The sequence below is a fragment of the Hemitrygon akajei genome, chromosome 1, assembly GCF_048418815.1.
Source record: "Hemitrygon akajei chromosome 1, sHemAka1.3, whole genome shotgun sequence".
NCBI classification, from domain to species: domain Eukaryota; kingdom Metazoa; phylum Chordata; class Chondrichthyes; order Myliobatiformes; family Dasyatidae; genus Hemitrygon; species Hemitrygon akajei.
The window spans coordinates 186,970,879-186,997,952 of record NC_133124.1 but is presented as its reverse complement, the minus strand read 5'-3'; the positions used below and the strand labels follow the sequence as shown (position 1 = coordinate 186,997,952).

The window sequence follows — 27,074 nt, the reverse complement described above, 5'->3', positions numbered from 1 at the left end:
ATGACGAATGAATGTAACCCGTAAAGAACGCTTAATCAAACAACATGTTAAAAATATTACTGACATATTAAATATATTGACACTCCTCCCTACTTAGCTATAAACTCCAACTCAATATAGAAAGTATGTCAAATTGATATTGAACGTATTGCTCTCTGGTGTGTGTGTGTGTGTGTGTGTGTGTGTGTGTGTGTGTGTGTGTGTGTGTGTGTGTGTGTGTGTGTGTGTGTGTGTGTGTGTGTGTGTGTGTGTGTGTGTGTGTGTGTGTGTGTGTGTGTAATAAATAAATAAAACCCCTGGGAGAGGTTTCACTGTTAACGTGATGGTCTTCCTGTATAAGCAGAGCTTGGGTTATGGTTAGAGATAATGGGTGCTTTGGAATGTCAGCTGTCCAGTGAAGGGTGTGTGTTTTCGTGCTGTGTGCCTGACACAGGTGTGAGCTGGGTCTATGGTTTGGCGGGAGATGAAGGGAGAAGACTCCACTTGACCCAGAGCGGGACCATGATGCGACGAAGCCCGGGGTGATCAAAGGAAGATCGGCGAAGGGGAAACCATGATCTCCAACTTGAGCACATAAGACTGGTTCAGTAAAGTCGGCCCTTTTCTTTCTCTGCTTTTTCTTGTGTAGTCAAATTAAGAACTATAAAGCTAAATTGTTTAATTGTATGCGGTGTGCTGTGCAATTTTGTGGTAACAGGGTAACGAATCACGCAGCATCCGCACAGAAGGGTAACGAATCACACAGCATCCGCACAGACAGGGTAACGAATCACACAGAATCCGCACAAACAGGGTAACGAATCACACAGCATCCGCACAGACAGGGTAATGAATCACGCAGCATCCGCACAAACAGGGTGCTTCGGGGTTTTGCACCTCAATCTCACACGTTTGGCGAGGCTGGAGACAGTCTTCCCTAGACATACGCAGCCGATGGAACCTGAGTGTTTCGTGTGTGTAGGTAGATATAGAGATATATACATCTCTATACACACACACACACACAAGATGACTAGAGAGCAATATGCTTTATATATAAACGCATTTTACGGTACAGATGTCCCCCACTTTACTAATGTTCGCTTTACGCCGCTTCGCTTTTACAAAAGACCGACATTAGTAACCTGTTCTCGAATTACAAAGAGGATTTTCACTTTTACAAAAATTTTTCCCATAGAAATGAATGGTTCTTCGCTTTACGCCATTTCAGTTTAAGAACGGTTTCATAGGAACGCTCGACCTTTGTAAAGGGGGGATACCTGTATTCTACAATTATGATTTTATAATACAATTAATATATAGACATTCACGAGGGACGACCCAGGAACAGGACAACTGGTGAGCTGTCGGTAGTGGAGTGCGCTGCATTTCAAAACGCAAGGAGGAGACTGGCGAGTTTCTGATCCAGTGTAATGTTTTGCTGACAGAGCATTCTTTAGACCCAGACAAACATTTTCGCCAAGCCACTGGGGGCTGGGTGGTATGGCGTGGGTGTAATTTCATTTTCAGGAATGATTGAAACTGCTTTGCAACAAGCTGTGGTCCATTGGCACTGACTAAATGTCCTTAGGAAGGGGTTTCTCAATGTGTCAGCAGTGTGCGAGACTGTCGTGGAGGCTGTTGGGAACATTTCAGGCCACTTTGCAGCCGCATTCATGATCAAGAAATTTGTGCCCATGAATGGTCTGGCAAAATCCACATGAATCCTCTGCCAGGGCAGTGCAGGCCGTGCCCAGGGATGGAGAGGTGCTGCTGTTGGCATCTTCTGGATGTGCTGGCATCCCGAACTGTGCATGGCAAGTTGCTCCATCTGCTGATCTGTCCCAGGCCACCAGCCAACTCTTTGCTTTTGACCACGCCTGGAAGGCCGGCACGTAGCTTCCCCAACACTTCAGCTCCCACCGTGGATGGCACAAATGCTCTCTATCCCCACAACAGGGCAAGTCCATCCAGGCACTTTTAAAAATGTGGAAATGGAATTTCTGCTGCACATTCTGGGTTGCAAGACAGACCTGACATAGTGTGGGGTCTCTTCCGGTTTCCCTTTGGATCACCTCTGGCGCGATAGGGAGATTTGTGACTCGCAGAAGGGAGAATGTGTCAAGAGGGGTGTCCTCTTTTGGAAATTCTTCGGGCATTTTGTTTTCCAAAGGGTGGATTGCGGTTCAATTGCAACACTTAACCGAAGTTTGGATAGGTGGGTGGGAGGGATGGGTATAGAGGGATATGGTTCAAGCGGGGCTAGGTTCAGCATGGACTAGATGGGCCGAAGCACCGGTTTCTCCACGGTCGTGCTCTATGACTCACTGTCGCTGAGGCTGTCATCCTCGGAGGGATCTGCTGAGGGTCTGTCGGAGAAGGGGTAGACCTCGTGTCGCAACTTGCTGACGAAACAAGGCATCTGCTTCTTTCCCCCGTATTTACTACCCCTGGACTCAAACCACAGGGCAACCATGCAGTTCACGCGAGTCATGATTTTCAGGAGCTCCCAGTGTCTCTGACTGCCTTGCAGCAGATCGCACAGTGTCTGCAGGAATGCAGACCCGGTCGCACGCAGGAAGGAGCCGTAATCTGTCACAGCGGCAGAGGATGGAGATGGAAATTGTAAAACGTTTAAAGCTTTGTCACATGTACATCGAAACATCGAAACTGAAATGCATCGTTCCTGTCAACAGTCCGAACAGGCCACATGATCTAAATCTCCACAGGGCAACTGATTCACCCCCCTTCCATCTATCTCACCATCTGCCTCCAAATCGGCCTTGTGCATTTTATCTTTCTCCCACCTGAACCCCTCCAGCCCCATCCAACCATCTGAACCCCCCAAATCCCCATCCATCCATCTGAACCCCCAAAACCCATCCATCCATCTGAACCCCCAAACCCCATACATCCATCTGAACCCCCATAACTCATCCATCCGAACCCCCAAACCCCATACGTCCATCTGAACCCCCAAACCCCATCCGCCCATCTGAACCCCCAAAACCCCCATCCATCTGAACCCCAAAACCCATCCGTCCATCTGAACCCGTCCACTCTTGCCTCGTCCATTTTATCTTTCTCCTGCATGCCTATCCATATTAACCTTCTTCCACCCTCTCCTCTGTCCCCCCAACATAACGCTGCCAACCCTTCCCCAACCAGTACACTACCCCAAACCTCCCCTATCTATCCGACCCTCCAACCCTCTCCTCTCCATCTTCCCCAACCCTTCCCTGTCCATCCGAACCCTCTCAAATGTCCCCCCCCCCATCTTACCCCCTCCAACCCTCCCCAATCCATCTTGGCCCTCTCCTTCCCTCACAGCTTCTCATCTTCCTCCCCCTCTGCACTTTCTCCCTCCCCGCCCGTCCCATCCCATCCCACGTTGGACGTGATCTGGGAGCGGGGGCCCCTTGCCCTGCTGCCTACCTGGGCTGCTGGAGAAGTGGACGGCCGTGTCATCCGGAATGGCGAGGTAATGAGAGAAGGAACTGGGCTCAGCACTGCAGCTGTCGGTTTCGTCCTCCCCCACGTAAACCCCGTCGTCCAGTTGCATCCCTCGACAGGCCTGTGGGGCAGGGTTATTGGCTTAACACTGTCACATGTCACACTTTCTGCCATCATACTTCACCTCATCAGTAACAGAATGCAGGGTCTAAACAGAACTGATTCTGCAGATGAAAGCCGGGGGAACACACACAAAATACGTTAAAACTCAGCAGGTCGGACAGCATCTATGGTGAGGATCAAATCATCGCCATTTTGAGCCGAGACCCTTCATCAGGATCAGAAAGGGGTGGGGAAGAAGGTGGTGGGTGGGGAGGCAAGAATACAAGCTGGCAGGTGATAGGGGAGATCAGGTGAGAAGAAAGGTGGGGGGGTAGAAAGGGTGGGGGGGGGATAGAAATGAGGGGAAGGGGAGTGATAGGCAGGCGAGGTAAAGGCCTGGGAAAGAAGGACTCTGATAGAGGAGAAGGGACCATGGGAGGAGGGTCACCGGGGGAGGTGAGGAGGAGGGGAGAGATAAGGAGGCAGAATGCAGTGCAGGCAGACAATAACGTGCAGGGTCATGAGTCAATCTTTATCTTTTGAGAGATCGGTTCAAGAGTCCCAGTGCCGAGGGACAAAAGCTGCCCTTGAACCTGGGCAAACTATTGTAATACTTTATGGCTTCCATAAATACCTGCAGGGAAATGAATCTCAGGGCAGTGTGTGGTAACATTTCTGTACTTTGATAATAAAATTTACTTTGAGCGTGTTCTCAAGCCCTCTGCCCGATGGGAGGGAGGAGAGAAGGGATTGCCTGGGGTGGGGAGGGGTATCTTTCATCATGCTGGCTGCTTTATCGAGGCCGAGTCCGTGGAGGGGAGGATAGTTTCAGTGATGTCCTGAACTGTGTCCATGACCCTCTGCAGTTCCTTGCAGTTGTTGTACCGGGCCGAGATGCAACCGAATTGGACTCTTTCTACCGGGCATCTGGTGACACCCCGACACCTTTTTGACGCTGGTCTGTCTTGTCCATTGTACCCACGTGGCTGGACCAGTAATAACTGTCAGGGTTCCAGGCAGATTTTCACCGAGAGCTTGTTGGACCATGCCTGCAGGGTTTCTGACCCGCTACTGGGGCACTGCGGACTGGCCTTCCTCTGATCATGCGTCTTCGCTCGACGCTTACTCACCTGAATGAAGAAGATCTTCGGCTTCCCCGCCAGTGCCGAGCAGGCCTTCTCTGTAAACATGGAGTAAATATCCCTGAGGGTGCACCGGTTTACCATCCGCTCCGTAAATCAGCCCATCAGCCCCCGTGGCTCGAGAGAATGGAGACGAAACAGGATCCGTGGGCCCGCTGAGATTCTGTCCAGATCAGAATCAGAATCAGAATCAGAATCAGACTTTAATCGCCAAGTACCTGTGCACATACAAGGAATTTACTTCCGGCAGATGTTGTCCCTCTGCTCATAACAATAATAATGATAAATATAAATGAAAATATAGATTATACATACAGGTAGTGCAATCCAAGAAATAGTTAGCCGACAGTTAACCAGCAGTTAACTGTTCAGCAAAGTGACCGCAGTAGGGAAAAAACTTCTCCAGTGCCTATTAGTCTTAGTCTGGAGGGATCTGAAGCGCCTACCAGACGGAAGCAGATCAAACAGTCCCGTGCGCAGGATGGGAGGAGTCCTTTATGATGTTCCCCGCCCTCTTCTTCAACCTGGAAGAGTACAGGTCCACAATAGAGGGCAGGGAGGCTCCAATAATGCGCTCGGCAGTCCTCACTGTGCGCTGTAGTCTGGTTCTATCCTGCTTGGTGGCGGCTCCAAACCACACAATGATGGAGGTGCACAGGACAGACTCAATGACTGCAGTGTAGAACTGCAGCAGCAATTCCTGAGGCAGACTGTAATTTCCTCAAGAGCCGCAGGAAATACATCCGCTGCTGGGCCTTCTTCAGGATGGAGCTGATGTTCTGCTCCCACTTCAGATCCTGAGAGATGGTGGTTCCCAGGAACCTGAAGTTCTCCACACAGGGCTGCTGAGGACTGTGAGGGGAGACATAGCGGGGGGATGTCTCCTGAAATCCACTATCATCTCCTTTGTCTTGAGCGTGTTCAGCTCCAGATTGTTCCGACTGCAACCAGAGCGCCAGTTGGTCCACCTGCTGTCGATATGCAGACTCATCACTATTCTGGATGAGTCCGATGATGGTAGTGTCGTCTGCAAACTTCAAAAGCTTCACACAGGGGTTGGAGGAGGTGCAGTCATTGGTGGAGGGAGAACAGCAGTGGAGAGAGGACACACCCCTGGGGGGCGCCGGTGTTGGTGATTCGAATATCCGAGGTGACCTGTCCCATCCTTACCTGCTGACTTCTGTTGGTCAGGAAGCTGTAAATCCAATCGCAGAGGTCAGGTGGCACAGTAAGGTGAGACAATTTGGAGCAGAGGGTATGAGGGACGATGGTGTTGTTAACCAAAAATCAGCAGAAGCCACAGTGAAGCCCCTCTCCATTCTCCCGCCAACCACTCCCCATCAGTCTCCCTACACTCTCCCCACACTCCCCCCTCACTCACAGCACTCTCCCCACACCCTCAACATTATCCCCACACCCCACAGCACTTTCCCCACACCCTCAACATTATCCCCACACCCACAGCACTATCCCCACACTCCCAACACTCTCCCCCCACACTCCCAACACTCTCCCCCACACTCCCCAGCACTCTCCCCACACTCCCAACACTCTCCCCCTCACTCCCACAACACCTCTCCCCCACACCCACAGCACTCTCCCCACACCCTCAACACTCTCCCCACACTCCCAACACTCTCCCCACACTCCCAACACTCTCCCCACACTCACAGCACTCTCCCCCACACCCACAGCACTCTCCCCAGACTCCCAACACTCTCCCCCACACCCCACAGCACTCTCCACACACTCACAGCACCTCTCCCCACACCCACAACACTCTCCTCCCCACACCCACAGCACTCTCCCCACACTCCCCAACACTCTCCCCACACTCACAGCACTCTCCCCACACCCCTCAACATTATCCCCACACCCTCAACACTCTCCCCACACCCACAGCACTCTCCACACACTCACCACAGCACTCTCCCCCACACTCCCAACACTCTCCCACACTCACATCACACTCCCCACACCCACCCAGCCACTCTCCCCACACTCCCAACACCCTCTCCCCACACTCCCCAACACTCTCCCCACACACACAGCACTCTCCCCACACCCCTCAACATTATCCCCACACCCACAGCACTATCCCCACACTCTCAACATTATCCCCCACACCCACCAGCACTCTCCCCACACTCACAGCACTCTCCCCCACACTCACAGCACTCTCCCCCACACCCACACACTCTCCCACACACTCACAGCACTCCACCCCCACACCCCAACACTCTCCCCTCACTCACAGCACCTCTCCCCACACCCCACAACACTCTCCCCCACACCCACAACACTCTCCCCACACCCACAACACTCTCCCCCACACCCACAGCACTCCCCCACACTCCCAACACTCTCCCCACACCCTCAACACTCTCCCCACACTCCCAACACTCTCCCCCACACCCACAGCACTCTCCCCCTCACTCCCAACACTCTCCCCCACACTCACAGCACCTCCCCACCCCACAGCACTCTCCCCACACCCTCAACACTCTCCCCACACCCACAGCACTCTCCCCACACTCCCAACACTCTCCCCCACACTCCCAACACTCTCCCCACACTCACAGCACTCTCCCCACACCCACACACTCTCCCCACACCCTCAACACTCTCCCCCACACCCACAGCACTCTCCCCACACTCCCAACACTCTCCCCACACACCCACACACTCTCCCCACACCCACAGCACCTCTCCCCCACACTCCCAACACTCTCCCCACACTCCCAACACTCTCCTCCCACACCCACAACACTCCTCCCACACTCCCAACACTCTCCCCCACACCCACAGCACTCTCCCCACACTCCCAACACTCTCCCCACACTCACAGCACTCTCCCCACACCCACAACACTCTCCCCACACCCACACTCCCCCACCCCCCACAACTCCCAACACTCTCCCCACACTCACAGCACTCTCCCCACACCTCCACACTCTCCCCCCACACCCCACACTCTCCCCACACTCCCAACACTCTCCCCCACACTCCCCCAACACTCCCCCCTCACTCACACCACTCTCCCCACACTCCCAACACTCTCCCCCACACTCACAGCACTCTCCCCACACTCACAACACTCTCCCCACACTCCATCACCTCTCCCCACACCCTCAACACTCTCCCCACACTCCCAACACTCTCCCCACACTCACAGCACTCTCCCCACACCCTCAACACTCTCCCCACACTCCCAACACTCTCCCCTCACTCCCACACACTCTCCCCACACTCCCAACACTCTCCCCACACTCCCACAGCACTCTCCCCACACTCCCCAACACTCTCCCCCACACTCCCAACACTCTCCCCACACCCTCAACACTCTCCCCACACTCCCAACACTCTCCCCCACACTCGCAACACTCTCACACTCCCAACACTCTCCCCCTCAACACTCCCAGCACTCTCCCCACACTCCAACACTCTCTCCCCCACACTCACAGCACTCTCCCCACACTCCCCAACACTCTCCCCACACCACAGCACTCCTCCCACACTCCCAACACTCTCCCCACAACTCACAGCACTCTCCCCACACTCCCAACACTCTCCCCACACTCACAACACTCTCCCCACACTCCCAACACTCTCCGCCACACTCACAGCACTCTCCCCACACTCACAACACTCTCCCCACACTCCCAACACTCTCCCCACACTCCAACTCTCTCCCCACACTCCCAACACTCTCCCCCACACTCCCAACTCTCTCCCCTCACTCCCAACACTCTCCCCACACTCCCAACACTCTCCCCCACACCCACAGCACTTTCCCCACACCCTCAACATTATCCCCACACCCTCAACATTATCCCCACAACCCTCAACACTCTCCCCACACTCCAACACTCACCCTCAACATTATCCCCACACCCTCAACACTCTCCCCACACTCCCAACACTCTCCCCACACCCACAGCACTCTCCCCACACCCTCAACACTCTCCCCACACCCACAGCACTCTCCACACACTCACAGCACTCTCCCCACATTCCCAACACTCTCCCCACACTCCCAACACTCTCCCCTCACCCACAGCACTCTCCCCACACTCCCAACACTCTCCCCACACTCCCAACACTCTCCCCACACCCACAGCACTCTCCCCACACTCCCAACACTCTCCCCACACTCCCAACACTCTCCACACACTCACAACACTCTCCCCACACTCCCAACACTCTCCCCACACCCTCAACACTCTTCCCACACCCACAGCACTCTCCCCACACCCACAGCACTCTCCCCACACTCACAGCACTCTCCCCTCACTCACAGCACTCTCCCCACACCCACAGCACTCTCCCCACACCCACAACACTCTCCCCACACTCACAGCACTCTCCCCACACCCACAGCACACTCCCCACACTCCCAACACTCTCCCCACACCCTCAACACTCTCCCCACACTCTCAACACTCTCCCCACACTCCCAACACTCTCCCCACACCCTCAACACTCTCCTCACACTCTCAGCACTCTCCCCACACCCACAGCACTCTCCCCTCACTCCCAACACTCTCCCCACACTCCCAACACTCTCCCCACACTCCCAACACTCTCCCCACACCCACAACACTCTCCCCACACTCACAGCACTCTCCCCACACCCACAGCACTCTCCCCACACTCCCAACACTCTCCCCACACTCCCAACACTCTCCCCACACCCACAGCACTCTCCCCTCACTCACAGCACTCTCCCCACACTCCCAACACTCTCCCCACACTCCCAACACTCTCCCCACACCCACAGCACTCTCCCCACACTCACAACACTCTCCTCACACTCACAGCACTCTCCCCACACTCCCAACACTCTCCCCACACTCCCAACACTCTCCCCACACCCACAGCACTCTCCCCACACTCCCAACACTCTCCCCACACTCCCAACACTCTCCCCACACCCACAGCACTCTCCCCACACTCCCAACACTCTCCCCACACTCACAACACTCTCCCCACACTCACAGCACTCTCCCCACACTCCCAACACTCTCCCCCACCTCCCAACACTCTCCCCACACCCTCAACACTCTTCCCACACTCACAGCACTCTCCCCACACTCCCAACACTCTCCTCACACTCACAACACTCTCCCCACACCCACAACACTCTCCCCACACTCACAACACTCTCCCCACACTCCCAACATTCTCCCCACACTCCCAACACTCTCCCCACACTCACAGCACTCTCCCCACACTCCCAACACTCTCCCCACACTCCCAACACTCTCCCACACTCACAGCACCTCTCCCCACACTCACAACACTCTCCCCTCACTCCCAACACTCTCCCCACACTCCCAACTCTCTCCCCACACTCACAGCACTATCCTCACACTCCCAACACTCTCCCCACACTCCCAACACTCTCCTCACACTCCCAACACTCTCCCCACACTCCCAACACTCTCCCCACACCCACAGCACTCTCCCCACACTCACAACACTCTCCCCACACCCACAGCACTCTCCCCTCACTCACAGCACTCTCCCCACACCCACAGCACTCTCCCCACACCCACAGCACTCTCCCCACACTCCCAACACTCTCCCCACACCCACAGCACTCTCCCCTCACTCACAGCACTCTCCCCACACCCACAGCACTCTCCCCTCACTCACAGCACTCTCCCCACACTCCCAACACTCTCCCCACACTCACAGCACTCTCCCCACACTCCCAACACTCTCCCCACACCCACAGCACTCTCCTCACACTCCCAACACTCTCCCCACACTCCCAACACTCTCCCCACACTCACAGCACTCTCCCCACACTCCCAGCACTCTCCCCACACCCACAGCACTCTCCCCACACTCCCAACACTCTCCCCACACTCCCAACACTCTCCCCACACTCACAGCACTCTCCCCACACTCCCAACACTCTCCCCACACTCCCAACACTCTCTCCACACCCACAACACTCTCCCCACACTCCCAACACTCTCCCCACACCCACAGCACTCTCCCCACACTCCCAACACTCTCCCCACACTCACAGCACTCTCCCCACACCCACAGCACTCTCCCCACACTCCCAACACTCTCCCCACACTCCCAACACTCTCCCCACACTCACAGCACTCTCCCCACACTCCCAACACTCTCCCCACACCCACAGCACTCTCCCCACACTCCCAACACTCTCCCCACACTCCCAACACTCTCCCCTCACTCACAGCACTCTCCCCACACTCCCAACACTCTCCCCACACTCACAGCACTCTCCCCACACTCACAACACTCTCCCCACACTCCCAACACTCTCCCCACACCCTCAACACTCTCCCCACACTCCCAACACTCTCCCCACACTCACAGCACTCTCCCCACACCCTCAACACTCTCCCCACACTCCCAACACTCTCCCCTCACTCACAGCACTCTCCCCACACTCCCAACACTCTCCCCACACTCACAGCACTCTCCCCACACTCACAACACTCTCCCCACACTCCCAACACTCTCCCCACACCCTCAACACTCTCCCCACACTCCCAACACTCTCCCCACACTCGCAACACTCTCCCACACTCCCAACACTCTCCCCACACTCCCAACACTCTCCCCACACTCACAGCACTCTCCCCACACTCCCAACACTCTCCCCACACCCACAGCACTCTCCCCACACTCCCAACACTCTCCCCACACTCACAGCACTCTCCCCACACTCCCAACACTCTCCCCACACCCACAGCACTCTCCCCACACTACCAACACTCTCCCCACACTCACAGCACTCTCCCCACACTCCCAACACTCTCCCCACACTCACAACACTCTCCCCACACTCCCAACACTCTCCCCACACTCACAGCACTCTCCCCACACTCACAACACTCTCCCCACACTCCCAACACTCTCCCCACACTCCCAACTCTCTCCCCACACTCCCAACACTCTCCCCACACTCCCAACTCTCTCCCCTCACTCCCAACACTCTCCCCACACTCCCAACACTCTCCCCACACCCACAGCACTTTCCCCACACCCTCAACATTATCCCCACACCCTCAACATTATCCCCACACCCTCAACACTCTCCCCACACTCCCAACACTCTCCCCACACCCACAGCACTCTCCCCACACCCTCAACACTCTCCCCACACCCACAGCACTCTCCACACACTCACAGCACTCTCCCCACATTCCCAACACTCTCCCCACACTCCCAACACTCTCCCCTCACCCACAGCACTCTCCCCACACTCCCAACACTCTCCCCACACTCCCAACACTCTCCCCACACCCACAGCACTCTCCCCACACTCCCAACACTCTCCACACACTCACAACACTCTCCCCACACTCCCAACACTCTCCCCACACCCTCAACACTCTTCCCACACCCACAGCACTCTCCCCACACCCACAGCACTCTCCCCACACTCACAGCACTCTCCCCTCACTCACAGCACTCTCCCCACACCCACAGCACTCTCCCCACACCCACAACACTCTCCCCACACTCACAGCACTCTCCCCACACCCACAGCACACTCCCCACACTCCCAACACTCTCCCCACACCCTCAACACTCTCCCCACACTCTCAACACTCTCCCCACACTCCCAACACTCTCCCCACACCCTCAACACTCTCCTCACAGTCTCAGCACTCTCCCCACACCCACAGCACTCTCCCCTCACTCCCAACACTCTCCCCACACTCCCAACACTCTCCCCACACTCCCAACACTCTCCCCACACCCACAACACTCTCCCCACACTCACAGCACTCTCCCCACACCCACAGCACTCTCCCCACACTCCCAACACTCTCCCCACACTCCCAACACTCTCCCCACACCCACAGCACTCTCCCCTCACTCACAGCACTCTCCCCACACTCCCAACACTCTCCCCACACTCCCAACACTCTCCCCACACCCACAGCACTCTCCCCACACTCACAACACTCTCCTCACACTCACAGCACTCTCCCCACACTCCCAACACTTTCCCCACACTCCCAACACTCTCCCCACACCCACAGCACTCTCCCCACACTCCCAACACTCTCCCCACACTCCCAACACTCTCCCCACACCCACAGCACTCTCCCCACACTCCCAACACTCTCCCCACACTCACAACACTCTCCCCACACTCACAGCACTCTCCCCACACTCCCAACACTCTCCCCACACTCCCAACACTCTCCCCACACCCTCAACACTCTTCCCACACTCACAGCACTCTCCCCACACTCCCAACACTCTCCTCACACTCACAACACTCTCCCCACACCCACAACACTCTCCCCACACTCACAACACTCTCCCCACACTCCCAACATTCTCCCCACACCCACAGCACTCTCCCCACACTCCCAACACTCTCCCCACACTCCCAACACTCTCCCCACACTCACAGCACTCTCCCCACACTCACAACACTCTCCCCTCACTCCCAACACTCTCCCCACACTCCCAACTCTCTCCCCACACTCACAGCACTATCCTCACACTCCCAACACTCTCCCCACACTCCCAACACTCTCCTCACACTCCCAACACTCTCCCCACACTCCCAACACTCTCCCCACACCCACAGCACTCTCCCCACACTCACAACACTCTCCCCACACCCACAGCACTCTCCCCTCACTCACAGCACTCTCCCCACACCCACAGCACTCTCCCCACACCCACAGCACTCTCCCCACACTCCCAACACTCTCCCCACACCCACAGCACTCTCCCCTCACTCACAGCACTCTCCCCACACCCACAGCACTCTCCCCTCACTCACAGCACTCTCCCCACACTCCCAACACTCTCCCCACACTCACAGCACTCTCCCCACACTCCCAACACTCTCCCCACACCCACAGCACTCTCCTCACACTCCCAACACTCTCCCCACACTCCCAACACTCTCCCCACACTCACAGCACTCTCCCCACACTCCCAGCACTCTCCCCACACCCACAGCACTCTCCCCACACTCCCAACACTCTCCCCACACTCACAGCACTCTCCCCTCACTCCCAACACTCTCCCCACACTCCCAACTCTCTCCCCACACTCACAGCACTCTCCCCTCACTCCCAACACTCTCCCCACACCCTCAACACTCTCCCCACACCCACAGCACTCTCCCCACACCCACAGCACTCTCCCCACACTCACAGCACTCTCCCCTCACTCACAGCACTCTCCCCACACCCACAGCACTCTCCCCACACCCACAGCACTCTCCCCACACTCCCAACACTCTCCCCACACTCACAACACTCTCCCCACACTCACAGCACTCTCCCCACACCCACAGCACTCTCCCCACACTCCCAACACTCTCCCCACACTCTCAACACTCTCCCCACACTCCCAACACTCTCCCCACACCCTCAACACTCTCCTCACACTCTCAGCACTCTCCCCACACCCACAGCACTCTCCCCTCACTCCCAACACTCTCCCCACACTCCCAACACTCTCCCCACACTCCCAACACTCTCCCCACACCCACAACACTCTCCCCACACTCACAGCACTCTCCCCACACCCACAGCACTCTCCCCACACTCCCAACACTCTCCCCACACCCACAGCACTCTCCCCTCACTCACAGCACTCTCCCCACACTCCCAACACTCTCCCCACACTCCCAACACTCTCCCCACACCCACAGCACTCTCCCCACACTCACAACACTCTCCTCACACTCACAGCACTCTCCCCACACTCCCAACACTCTCCCCACACCCACAGCACTCTCCCCACACTCCCAACACTCTCCCCACACTCCCAACACTCTCCCACACCCACAGCACTCTCCCCACACTCCCAACACTCTCCCCACACTCCCAACACTCTCCTCACACTCCCAACACTCTCCCCACACTCACAGCACTCTCCCCACACTCCCAACACTCTCCTCACACTCACAACACTCTCCCCACACTCCCAACACTCTCGCCACACTCCCAACATTCTCCCCACACCCACAGCACTCTCCCCACACTCCCAACACTCTCCCCACACTCCCAACACTCTCCCCACACTCACAACACTCTCGCCACACTCCCAACATTCTCCCCACACCCACAGCACTCTCCCCACACTCCCAACACTCTCCCCACACTCCCAACACTCTCCCCACACTCACAGCACTCTCCCCACACTCACAACACTCTCCCCACACTCCCAACACTCTCCCCACACCCACAGCACTCTCCCCACACTCACAACACTCTCCCCACACCCACAGCACTCTCCCCTCACTCACAGCACTCTCCCCACACCCACAGCACTCTCCCCACACCCACAGCACTCTCCCCACACTCCCAACACTCTCCCCACACCCACAGCACTCTCCCCTCACTCACAGCACTCTCCCCACACCCACAGCACTCTCCCCTCACTCACAGCACTCTCCCCACACTCCCAACACTCTCCCCACACTCACAGCACTCTCCCCACACTCCCAACACTCTCCCCACACTCCCAACACTCTCCCCACACCCACAGCACTCTCCCCACACCCACAGCACTCTCCCCACACTCCCAACACTCTCCCCACACTCACAGCACTCTCCCCACACTCACAGCACTCTCCCCACACTCCCAGCACTCTCCCCACACCCACAGCACTCTCCCCACACTCCCAACACTCTCCCCACACTCACAGCACTCTCCCCTCACTCCCAACACTCTCCCCACACTCCCAACACTCTCCCCACACTCACAGCACTCTCCCCTCACTCCAACACTCTCCCCACACCCTCAACACTCTCCCCTCACTCCCAACACTCTCCCCACACCCACAGCACTCTCCCCACACTCCCAACACTCTCCTCACACTCCCAACACTCTCCTCACACTCCCAACACTCTCCCCACACTCCCAACACTCTCCTCACACTCCCAACACTCTCCCCACACTCCCAACACTCTCCTCACACTCCCAACACTCTCCCCACACTCCCAACACTCTCCTCACACTCCCAACACTCTCCCCACACTCCCAACACTCTCCCCTCACTCCCAACACTCTCCCCACACTCCCAACACTCTCCCCACACTCTCAGCACTCTCCCCACACTCCCAACACTCTCCACTCACTCCCAACACTCTCCCCACACTCCCAACACTCTCCTCACACTCCCAACACTCTCCCCACACCCAAAGCACTCTCCCCACACTCCCAACACTCTCCCCACACCCACAGCACTCTCCCCACACTCCCAACACTCTCCCCACACTCCCAACACTCTCCCCACACTCACAACACTCTCCCCACACCCACAGCACTCTCCCCACACCCACAGCACTCTCCCCACACTCCCAACACTCTCCCCACACCCACAGCACTCTCCCCACACTCACAGCACTCTCCCCACACTCACAGCACTCTCCCCACACTCACAACACTCTCCCCTCACTCCCAACACTCTCCCCACACTCCCAACACTCTCCCCTCACTCCCAACACTCTCCCCACACTCCCAACACTCTCCCCACACCCTCAACATTATCCCCACACTCCCAACACTCTCCCCACACTCCCAACACTCTCCCCACACTCACAACACTCTCCCCACACTCCCAACACTCTCCCCACACCCACAGCACTCTCCCCACACTCCCAACACTCTCCCCACACTCCAACACTCTCCCACACCCACAGCACTCTCCCCCACTCTCAACACTCTCCCCACACTCACAGCACTCTCCCCACACTCCCAACACTCTCCCCACACTCCCAACACTCTCCCACACTCACAGCACTCTCCCCACACTCCCAACACTCTCCCCACACTCCCAACACTCTCCCCACACTCACAGCACTCTCCCCACACTCCCAACACTCTCCCCTCACTCCCAACACTCTCCCCACACCCACAGCACTCTCCTCACACCCACAGCACTCTCCTCACACTCCCAACACTCTCCCCACACTCCCAACACTCTCCCCACACCCACAGCACTCTCCCCACACTCTCAGCACTCTCCGCACACTCCAACACTCTCCCCACACTCCAACACTCTCCCCACACTCCCAACTCTCTCCCCACACTCCCAACACTCTCCCACACTCCAACACTCTCCCCACACCCACAGCACTCTCCCCTCACCCACAGCACTCCCCCCACACCCACAGCACTCTCCCCACACTCCCAACACTCTCCCCACACTCACAGCACTCTCCCCACACTCCCAACACTCTCCCCACACCCACAGCACTCTCCCACACCCACAGCACTCTCCCCACACTCCCAACACTCTCCCCACACCCACAGCACTCTCCCCACACTCCCAACACTCTCCCCACACTCCCAACTCTCTCCCCACACTCCCAACACTCTCCCCACACTCCCAACTCTCTCCCCACACTCCCAACACTCTCCCCACACTCCCAACTCTCTCCCCACACTCCCAACACTCTCCCCACACTCCCAACTCTCTCCCCACACTCCCAACTCTCTCCCCACACTCCCAACACTCTCCCCCACACTCCCAGCACTCTCCCCACACTCCCAACACTCTCCCCACACTCACCAGCACTCTCCCCACACCCACAGCACTCTCCCCACCACTCCCAACACTCTCCCCACACCCACAGCACTCTCCCCACACTCCCAACACTCTCCTCACACTCCCAACACTCTCCCCACACCCACAGCACTCTCCCCACACTCCCAACACTCTCCCCACACTCCCAACACTCTCCCCACACCCACAGCACTCTCCCCACACCCACAACACTCTCCCCACACTCACAGCACTCTCCCCACACCCACAGCACTCTCCCCACACTCCCAACACTCTCCCCACACCCACAGCACTCTCCCCACACTCCCAACACTCTCCCCACACTCCCAACACTCTCCTCACACTCCCAACACTCTCCCCCCAACTCTCCCCCCCTCCCCCCTCTCCCCCACCCACCGCACCTCCCCCCCCTCCCCCTCTCCCCCCCTCACTCCCACACCCACAGCACTCTCCCCACACTCCCAACACTCTCCCCACACTCCCAACACTCTCCCCACACCCACAGCACTCTCCCCACACTCCCAACACTCTCCCCACACCCTCAACACTCTCCCACACTCACAGCACTCTCCCCACACACCCAACACTCTCCCCACACTCCCAACACTCTCCCACACCCACAGCACTCTCCCCACACTCCCACACTCTCCCCACACTCCAACACTCTCCCCACACTCACAGCACCTCTCCCCACACTCCCAACACTCTCCCCACACCCACAGCACTCTCCCCACACTCCCAACACTCTCCCCACACTCCCAACCACTCTCCCACACTCACAGCCTCTCCCACACTCCCAACACTCTCCCCACACTCCCAACACTCTCCCCACACCCACAGCACTCTCCCCACACTCCCAACACTCTCCCCACACTCCCAACACTCTCCCCACACCCACAGCACTCTCCCCACACTCCCAACACTCTCCCCACACTCCCAACACTCTCCCCACACTCACAGCACTCTCCACACTCCCAACACTCTCCTCACACTCCCAACACTCTCCCCACACCCACAGCACTCTCCCCACACTCCCAACACTCTCCCCACACTCCCAACACTCTCCCCACACCCACAGCACTCTCCCCACACCCACAACACTCTCCCCACACTCACAGCACTCTCCCCACACCCACAGCACTCTCCCCACACTCCCAACACTCTCCCCACACCCACAGCACTCTCCCCACACTCCCAACACTCTCCCCACACTCCCAACACTCTCCTCACACTCCCAACACTCTCCCCACACCCACAGCACTCTCCCCACACTCCCAACACTCTCCCCACACTCCCAACACTCTCCCCACAACCCACAGCACTCTCCCCACACTCCCAACACTCTCCCCACACCCTCAACACTCTCCCCACACTCACAGCACTCTCCCACACACCCAACACTCTCCCCCACACTCCCAACACTCTCCCCACACCCACAGCACTCTCCCCACACTCCCAACACTCTCCCCACACTCACAGCACTCTCCCCACACTCCCAACACTCTCCCCACACCCACAGCACTCTCCCCACACTCCCAACACTCTCCCCACACTCCCAACACTCTCCCCACACTCACAGCACTCTCCCCACACTCCCAACACTCTCCCCACACTCCCAACACTCTCCCCACACCCACAGCACTCTCCCCACACTCCCAACACTCTCCCCACACTCCCAACACTCTCCCCACACCCACAGCACTCTCCCCACACTCCCAACACTCTCCCCACACTCCCAACACTCTCCCCACACTCACAGCACTCTCCCCACACTCCCAACACTCTCCCCACACTCTCAACATTATCCCCACACCCTCAACACTCTCCCCACACTCCCAACACTCTCCCCACACCCACAACACTCTCCCCACACTCCCAACACTCTCCCCTCACTCCCAACACTCTCCCCTCACTCCCAACACTCTCCCCACACTCCCAACACTCTCCCCACACTCACAGCACTCTCCCCACACTCCCAACACTCTCCCCACACTCCCAACACTCTCCCCACACTCACAGCACTCTCCCCACACTCCCAACACTCTCCCCACACTCTCAACATTATCCCCACACCCTCAACACTCTCCCCACACTCCCAACACTCTCCCCACACCCACAACACTCTCCCCACACTCCCAACACTCTCCCCTCACTCCCAACACTCTCCCCTCACTCCCAACACTCTCCCCACACTCCCAACACTCTCCCCACACTCACAGCACTCTCCCCACACTCCCAACACTCTCCCCACACTCCCAACACTCTCCCCACACTCACAGCACTCTCCCCACACTCCCAACACTCTCCCCACACTCTCAACATTATCCCCACACCCTCAACACTCTCCCCACACTCCCAACACTCTCCCCACACCCACAGCACTCTCCCCACACCCACAGCACTCTCCCCACACTCACAGCACTCTCCCCACACTCCCAACACTCTCCCCACACTCCCAACACTCTCCCCACACCCACAGCACTCTCCCCACACTCACAGCACTCTCCCCACACCCACAGCACTCTTCCCACACTCACAGCACTCTCCCCACACCCACAGCACTCTCCCCACACCCTCAACACTCTCCCCACACTCTCAGCACTCTCCCCACACTCCCAACACTCTCCCCACACTCACAGCACTCTCCCCACACTCCCAACACTCTCCCCACACTCACAGCACTCTCCCCACACTCTCAGCACTCTCCCCACACTCCCAACACTCTCCCCACACTCACAGCACTCTCCCCACACTCCCAACACTCTCCCCACACTCACAGCACTCTCCCCACACTCCCAACACTCTCCCCACACTCCCAACACTCTCCCCACACCCACAGCACTCTCCCCACACTCACAGCACTCTCCCCACACCCACAGCACTCTCCCCACACTCTCAGCACTCTCCCCACACCCACAGCACTCTCCCCACACTCCCAACACTCTCCCCACACCCACAGCACTCTCCCCACACTCCCAACACTCTCCCCACACTCCCAACACTCTCCCCACACCCACAGCACTCTCCCCACACTCCCAACACTCTCCCCACACCCACAGCACTCTCCCCACACTCACAGCACTCTCCCCACACTCCCAACACTCTCCCCACACTCCCAACTCTCTCCCCACACTCCCAACACTCTCCCCACACCCACGGCACTCTCCCCACACTCCCAACACTCTCCCCACACTCCCAACACTCTCCCCACACCCACAGCACTCTCCCCACACTCCCAACACTCTCCCCACACTCCCAGCACTCTCCCCACACTCCCAACACTCTCCCCACACCCACAGCACTCTCCCCTCACTCCCAACACTCTCCCCACACTCCCAACACTCTCCCCACACCCACAGCACTCTCCCCACACTCACAGCACTCTCCCCACACTCCCAACACTCTCCCCACACTCCCAACACTCTCCCCACACCCACAGCACTCTCCCCACACCCACAGCACTCTCCCCACACTCCCAACACTCTCCCCACACTCACAGCACTCTCCCCACACTCCCAACACTCTCCCCACACCCACAACACTCTCCCCACACTCCCAACACTCTCCCCACACTCACAGCACTCTCCCCACACTCCCAACACTCTCCCCACACCCTCAACACTCTCCCCACACTCCCAACACTCTCCCCACACCCACAGCACTCTCCCCACACTCCCAACACTCTCCCCACACTCCCAACATTATCCCCACACCCACAGCACTCTCCCCACACCCACAGCACTCTCCCCACACTCCCAACACTCTCCGCACACCCTCAACACTCTCCCCACACCCACAGCACTCTCCCCACACTCCCAACACTCTCCCCACACTCTCAGCACTCTCCCCACACCCTCAGCACTCTCCCCACACTCCCAACACTCTCCCCACACCCTCAACACTCTCCCCACACCCACAGCACTCTCCCCTCACTCACAGCACTCTCCCCACACTCACAACACTCTCCCCACACTCCCAACACTCTCCCCACACCCACAGCACTCTCCCCTCACTCACAGCACTCTCCCCACACTCACAACACTCTCCCCACACCCTCAACACTCTCCCCACACTCCCAACACTCTCCCCTCACTCACAGCACTCTCCCCACACTCCCAACACTCTCCCCACACCCACAGCACTCTCCCCTCACTCACAGCACTCTCCCCACACTCACAACACTCTCCCCACACCCACAGCACTCTCCCCACACTCCCAACACTCTCCCCACACCCACAGCACTCTCCCCACACTCCCAACACTCTCCCCACACTCCCAACACTCTCCCCACACTCACAGCACTCTCCCCACACTCCCAACACTCTCCCCACACTCCCAACACTCTCCCCACACCCACAGCACTCTCCCCACACTCCCAACACTCTCCCCACACTCCCAACACTCTCTCCACACTCCCAACACTCTCCCCACACTCCCAACACTCTCCCCACACCCACAGCACTCTCCCCACACCCACAGCACTCTCCCCACACTCCCAACACTCTCCCCTCACCCACAGCACTCTCCCCACACCCACAGCACTCTCCCCACACTCCCAACATTCTCCCCACACTCCCAACACTCTCCCCACACTCCCAACACTCTCCCCACACCCACAGCACTCTCCCCACACCCACAGCACTCTCCCCACACTCCCAACACTCTCCCCACACTCCCAACACTCTCCCCTCACCCACAGCACTCTCCCCACACCCACAGCACTCTCCCCACACTCCCAACACTCTCCCCACACCCACAGCACTCTCCCCACACTCACAGCACTCTCCCCACACTCCCAACACTCTCCCCACACCCGCAACATTATCCCCACACCCACAGCACTCTCCCCACACCCACAGCACTCTCCCCACACTCCCAACACTCTCCCCACACTCCCAACATTCTCCCCACACTCTCAACACTCTCCCCACACTCCCAACACTCTCCCCTCACTCCCAGCACTCTCCCCACACTCCCAACACTCTCCCCACACCCGCAACATTATCCCCACACCCACAGCACTCTCCCCACACCCACAGCACTCTCCCCTCACTCCCAGCACTCTCCCCACACTCCCAACACTCTCCCCACACCCGCAACATTATCCCCACACCCACAGCACTCTCCCCACACCCACAGCACTCTCCCCACACTCCCAACACTCTCCCCACACTCCCAACATTCTCCCCACACTCTCAACACTCTCCCCACACTCCCAACACTCTCCCCACACCCACAGCACTCTCCCCACACCCACAGCACTCTCCCCACACTCCCAACACTCTCCCCACACTCCCAACACTCTCCCCACACCCACAGCACTCTCCCCACACTCCCAACACTCTCCCCACACTCTCCTCACACTCACAGCACTCTCCCCACACCCACAGCACTCTCCCCACACTCCCAACACTCTCCCCACACTCCCAACACTCTCCTCACACTCCCAACACTCTCCCCACACTCCCAGCACTCTCCCCACACTCCCAACACTCTCCTCACACTCCCAACACTCTCCCCACACTCCCAACACTCTCCTCACACTCCCAACACTCTCCTCACACTCACAGCACTCTCCCCACACTCCCAACACTCTCCCCACACTCACAACACTCTCCTCACACTCCCAACACTCTCCCCACACTCCCAACACTCTCCTCACACTCACAACACTCTCCTCACACTCCCAACACTCTCCCCACACTCCCAACACTCTCCTCACACTCCCAACACTCTCCTCACACTCACAGCACTCTCCCCACACTCCCAACACTCTCCCCACACTCCCAGCACTCTCCCCACACTCCCAACACTCTCCCCACACTCTCAACACTCTCCCCACACCCACAACACTCTCCCCACACTATCCCCACATTCTTAACTCTCTCCCCACACTCCCAACTCTCTCCCCTCACTCCCTACACTATCCCCTCACTCCCAGCACTCTCCCCACACTCTCAACTCTCTCCCCTCACTCCCAACTCTCTCCCCTCACTCTCATCTCTCTCCCCACACCCACAGCATTCTCCCCTCACTCCCAACACTCTCCCCACACCCTCCACATTCCCAACACTCCCCCTCACTCCCCACATTCCCATCCCTCTCCCCATCAGTTTAACTTCATTCCCACGAGGTCTGTACATTTGCCACTCTCCCGGAGCCCCCAGCACTTGACGCGATCCAGGTGAAGTCACTCACGGGCATCGCCTGAATCGTCAGTGGGGCTCGGCTCTCGGTGCTGGCAAACGGAGTCAGCATGACTGCGTGTTGGAGGGTCGCCACGGACACGAAAGGTCGGCGGGGCCCGGACCGCCTTTCTGTATCTGCGGCTGAAGTTGGCGACGAGCAGCCTCTTGCCGGACTCGCTCCACACCGTGCCCGTGACCGAGCTTCCCAGCCTGGCCGTGGTTCCCGCACGCACTCCGATCCTGGGCTCCCGAACCAGAGGAGGGAGAGGGCTCCCCCCCGCCGCCGACCACGTTCGATGTTCTAAACCGGAGGTCGCAGGGAGAGCGAGCAAACTCCACAGAAACCGTGCCGGAGATCAGGATCCATCTTTGAACTTCACCCCATCCCCGACCCATCTCTGCAATCTCCATTGGCGCTCCGCATCTGCTTTCTCTGTCCGTCGATAACATTTTTCTCCCTCAATGAGGCCGTGGGTTGGATGAGCACTGCTGTTCCGTCAGGGTAGCTTCCAACGTTCATCTCTCCAACTACCGCTCATTTCTCCCCGATCCCTCTTTCTCTTCCTCGATTCCCCATTCTCGCTCCCCTCTCACACCTGCCCACCACGCCTCTGGTGCCCCTTTCCCCCCATGGTCCACTATCCTCTCCCAACTGATACCTTCTTCTCCAGCCCATTACCTTTTCCGCCTATCACCCCCTCCCCCCGGTTTCTCACTTCACCCACCTTCCCTCTCACCTGGCCTCACCTATCACCTCTCAGCTCCTCACTTCCCCCCACCCTCCCCCTCACCTGGTCTCACCTATCACCTCCTACTTTCTCACTTCACCCACCTTCCCTCTCACCTACCACCTCCCAGTTTCTCACTTCACCCCCTTCCCCCTCACCTGGTCTCACCTATCACCTCCCTCTTTCTCACTTCCCCCACCCTTCCCCCTCACCTGGCCTCGCCTGTCACCTCCCAGCTTCTCACTTCACCCCCCTTTCCCCTCACCTGGTCTCACCTATCACCTCCCTCTTTCTCACTTCCCCCACCCTTCCCCCTCACCTGGCCTCGCCTGTCACCTCCCAGCTTCTCACTTCACCCCCCTTTCCCCTCACCTGGTCTCACCTATCACCTCCCACTTTCTCACTTCACCCACCTTCCCTCTCACCTACCACCTCCCAGCTCCTCACTTCCCCCCACCCTCCCCCTCACCTGGCCTCACCTATCACCTCCCACTTTCTCACTTCCCTCACCCTTCCCCTCACCTGGCCTCGCCTGTCACCTGACGGCTGGTACTCCTCCCCTCCAGACCACCTTCTTACTCTGGTTTCTGCCCCCTTCCTCTCCAATCCTGATCACCCGTGACCCCAACGATGGGGAGGGGGACGCCCGTGATCCCGCCGCGGGAATCACCTCCGATTCCAACCCGGAACCGAGCGCCCACACCCACTCCAGGTAACGGCCTCCCCATCACCTGGCCTCTCATATCACCTGCCCAGTTTGTAAGTCTTCCCCTCTCTCCTCTCCTTCTGCCCCCTTCCTTTCCAGTCCCGATGAAGAGTCTCGGTCTGTTTATTCCCTCCAAAGCAGCCCCCCGAACCGCCGAGCTCCCCCCCAGCAGTCTGGGCGTGTCGCCCGAGGTTTCCAGCACCTACACACTCATTTGATGCCCACCATCCGCTCCCGCTCACCTTGCCGGTACTTGTGTAAGATCTCCTCTGCGCTGTCGTCCGTGGTGAACTCCACGTCAAAGCCTAGATTGTACAGCACTCGATGGAGTCTTTCCGTGTCTCTCGCTGCCCCCGCCCTGCTGGCGAGGAGAGGGGTCTGAAACTTCTGCACCGAGACGATGAGAGCCCTGCCCTTGCTCCCCTCCCTCAGCTCCGCCATTCTCCCGGTTCGGCCGCCACCTCTCGCCGTCGCTAAGTGACAGGACTGGGGATGAGTCAGTGAAGGATCGGAGGGCGGCGGTTCGGACGGTCACCTCTCGATTCTCAGTCAGAACGCGCCGTTTATCTCTGGAAGTGACTCGGTGGCTGAAGTGGAAATTGCTTTCGGAGCCGCTTATCTTCGGAAATTACTTCAACTTTGACGCATCGGAATCGCCACGGGCTGGGACCGAGGAGCCACCCGACTATTTATTGCTCTCAGCCCCTCCCTTCAGACAAACGGAGTCCGAAGTGCAAAACAGCTGATCATCACAGTCCTTGCGAATGTGTGCTTGACACGTCCCACACTGCCCTCCATCCCTCTGCCTATCTTTGATCCCGGCAGGATATCCCACCCAGCCACCGCTCTCTGAAAAGAAGCTCCCCTCTCACTCCCGCCTATCCTTTCCTCCGAACGCCTTAACCTTATGCGACCTGGTGTTAGCCATTTCGGCCCTGGGGAGAAGCGTCGAGCTCTTTACATCTTGTGCGCGTCTATCAAGTTGGGACGGAACGGACGGGCCAAAGGGCCCGATTCTACCCTGCAGTGCTCTAATGATTAATTTTTAATTGGAGTCTAATACACTTTGACACTAAACCTGGATTCTGCCTCCAAGTTCAACCTCCCTTCAGATTTTTCCGGGTTGGACTCCACTTCGGAGGCACCAGAGACATCCCGAGCAACTCACGCGGCAGAATCAGGCCGTTCTGCCCATCAACTCCGCTCCGCCGTTCTATCATTGCTGACTTCCTATCCCCCTCACTCCCACTCTCCCCGGAACCTGGCGGGGATGCAACGCAGTCTCCTCTCTGATGGGAGCAGGACGTGATCAGGGTGACTGGGAGCCTTCGTGATGTTACTGACCCCTTCCCGTATAGATGACGGTGGGCGATGCTTTGTACCCTTCCTGTCTGCTACAGAGCACCTTGGGCACCGTGCAGCGTGTTCATCAGCAGAAGGACAAATGTGTGTCGGTGTGCAAAGCCCAGCTCTCTTCAGCCTCAAAACGCAGAGGGGTGGGTGTGCTGTCTTGTTGGTGTGTGAATGTGTTCTGGGACCATGAGAGGTTGTGTGGGATGTTTACTCCCAGGGGTTTGAAACGGCTCGCAGTTCAGGCGGCCGGCGGTCATGGATGTTGTGTCCTAGTTGTCTAGCTACGCAAGCCAGGGCAGTACAACATGGAGAACAAGCTGTTTCCCATGTTGCAAGCTCCCCCTCTCCACGCATCGGATGAGGCCGATGGAGTTCGGTACCAACAGCGTCACTGGAGTTGCCAGTCAGCATTGAACTCAATGTAGGACTGCCTTAGCGACTCCAGCTCCGGATCTTCCCCACGGAGTTTACTCCCGAAGCCTTCCCCATGAATGGGTATGGCGCAAGTCAGTGCCTCCAGTCGAACTCTGTCTTTTTGTGTGTTTCCCCCCAGCTGTCAGTCTGTGGTTTCGTATTGCCATGTGCTCCTGTCCTCGTCCCTGCTCCACTCTGGCCCCTGTATCACTGAGTACTCCGTCTCTCGTCTGTTTCTCATTATTACCTGTATTGCTGCCACCGGAGTCTGATTGTGCTCCACCTATCATCTGCCCCTCTGTTTATTGCTCAGTGTATTTCAGTCCTGTGTTTTCACCTGTTTGTGGCCAGATTGTGCCAGTGAATTTTCCTGAGCCTGGCCAGCATTCGTATCTGTACTCTGTCCGTCTGAATATCGACTCTGCCCGTTTCCCGATTCTGGTTTTTGGATTTCTCTGGATGTTTTGA

General features: G+C 57.8%; 1 pseudogene; it reads right to left on the bottom strand.

Annotated features, from left to right (window-relative positions):
• Window positions 1-150: 150 nt before the first annotated feature.
• On the bottom strand, window positions 151-25,490 carry LOC140728202 (caspase drICE-like; annotated as a pseudogene).
• Between the last annotated feature and the right edge of the window lie 1,584 nt (window positions 25,491-27,074).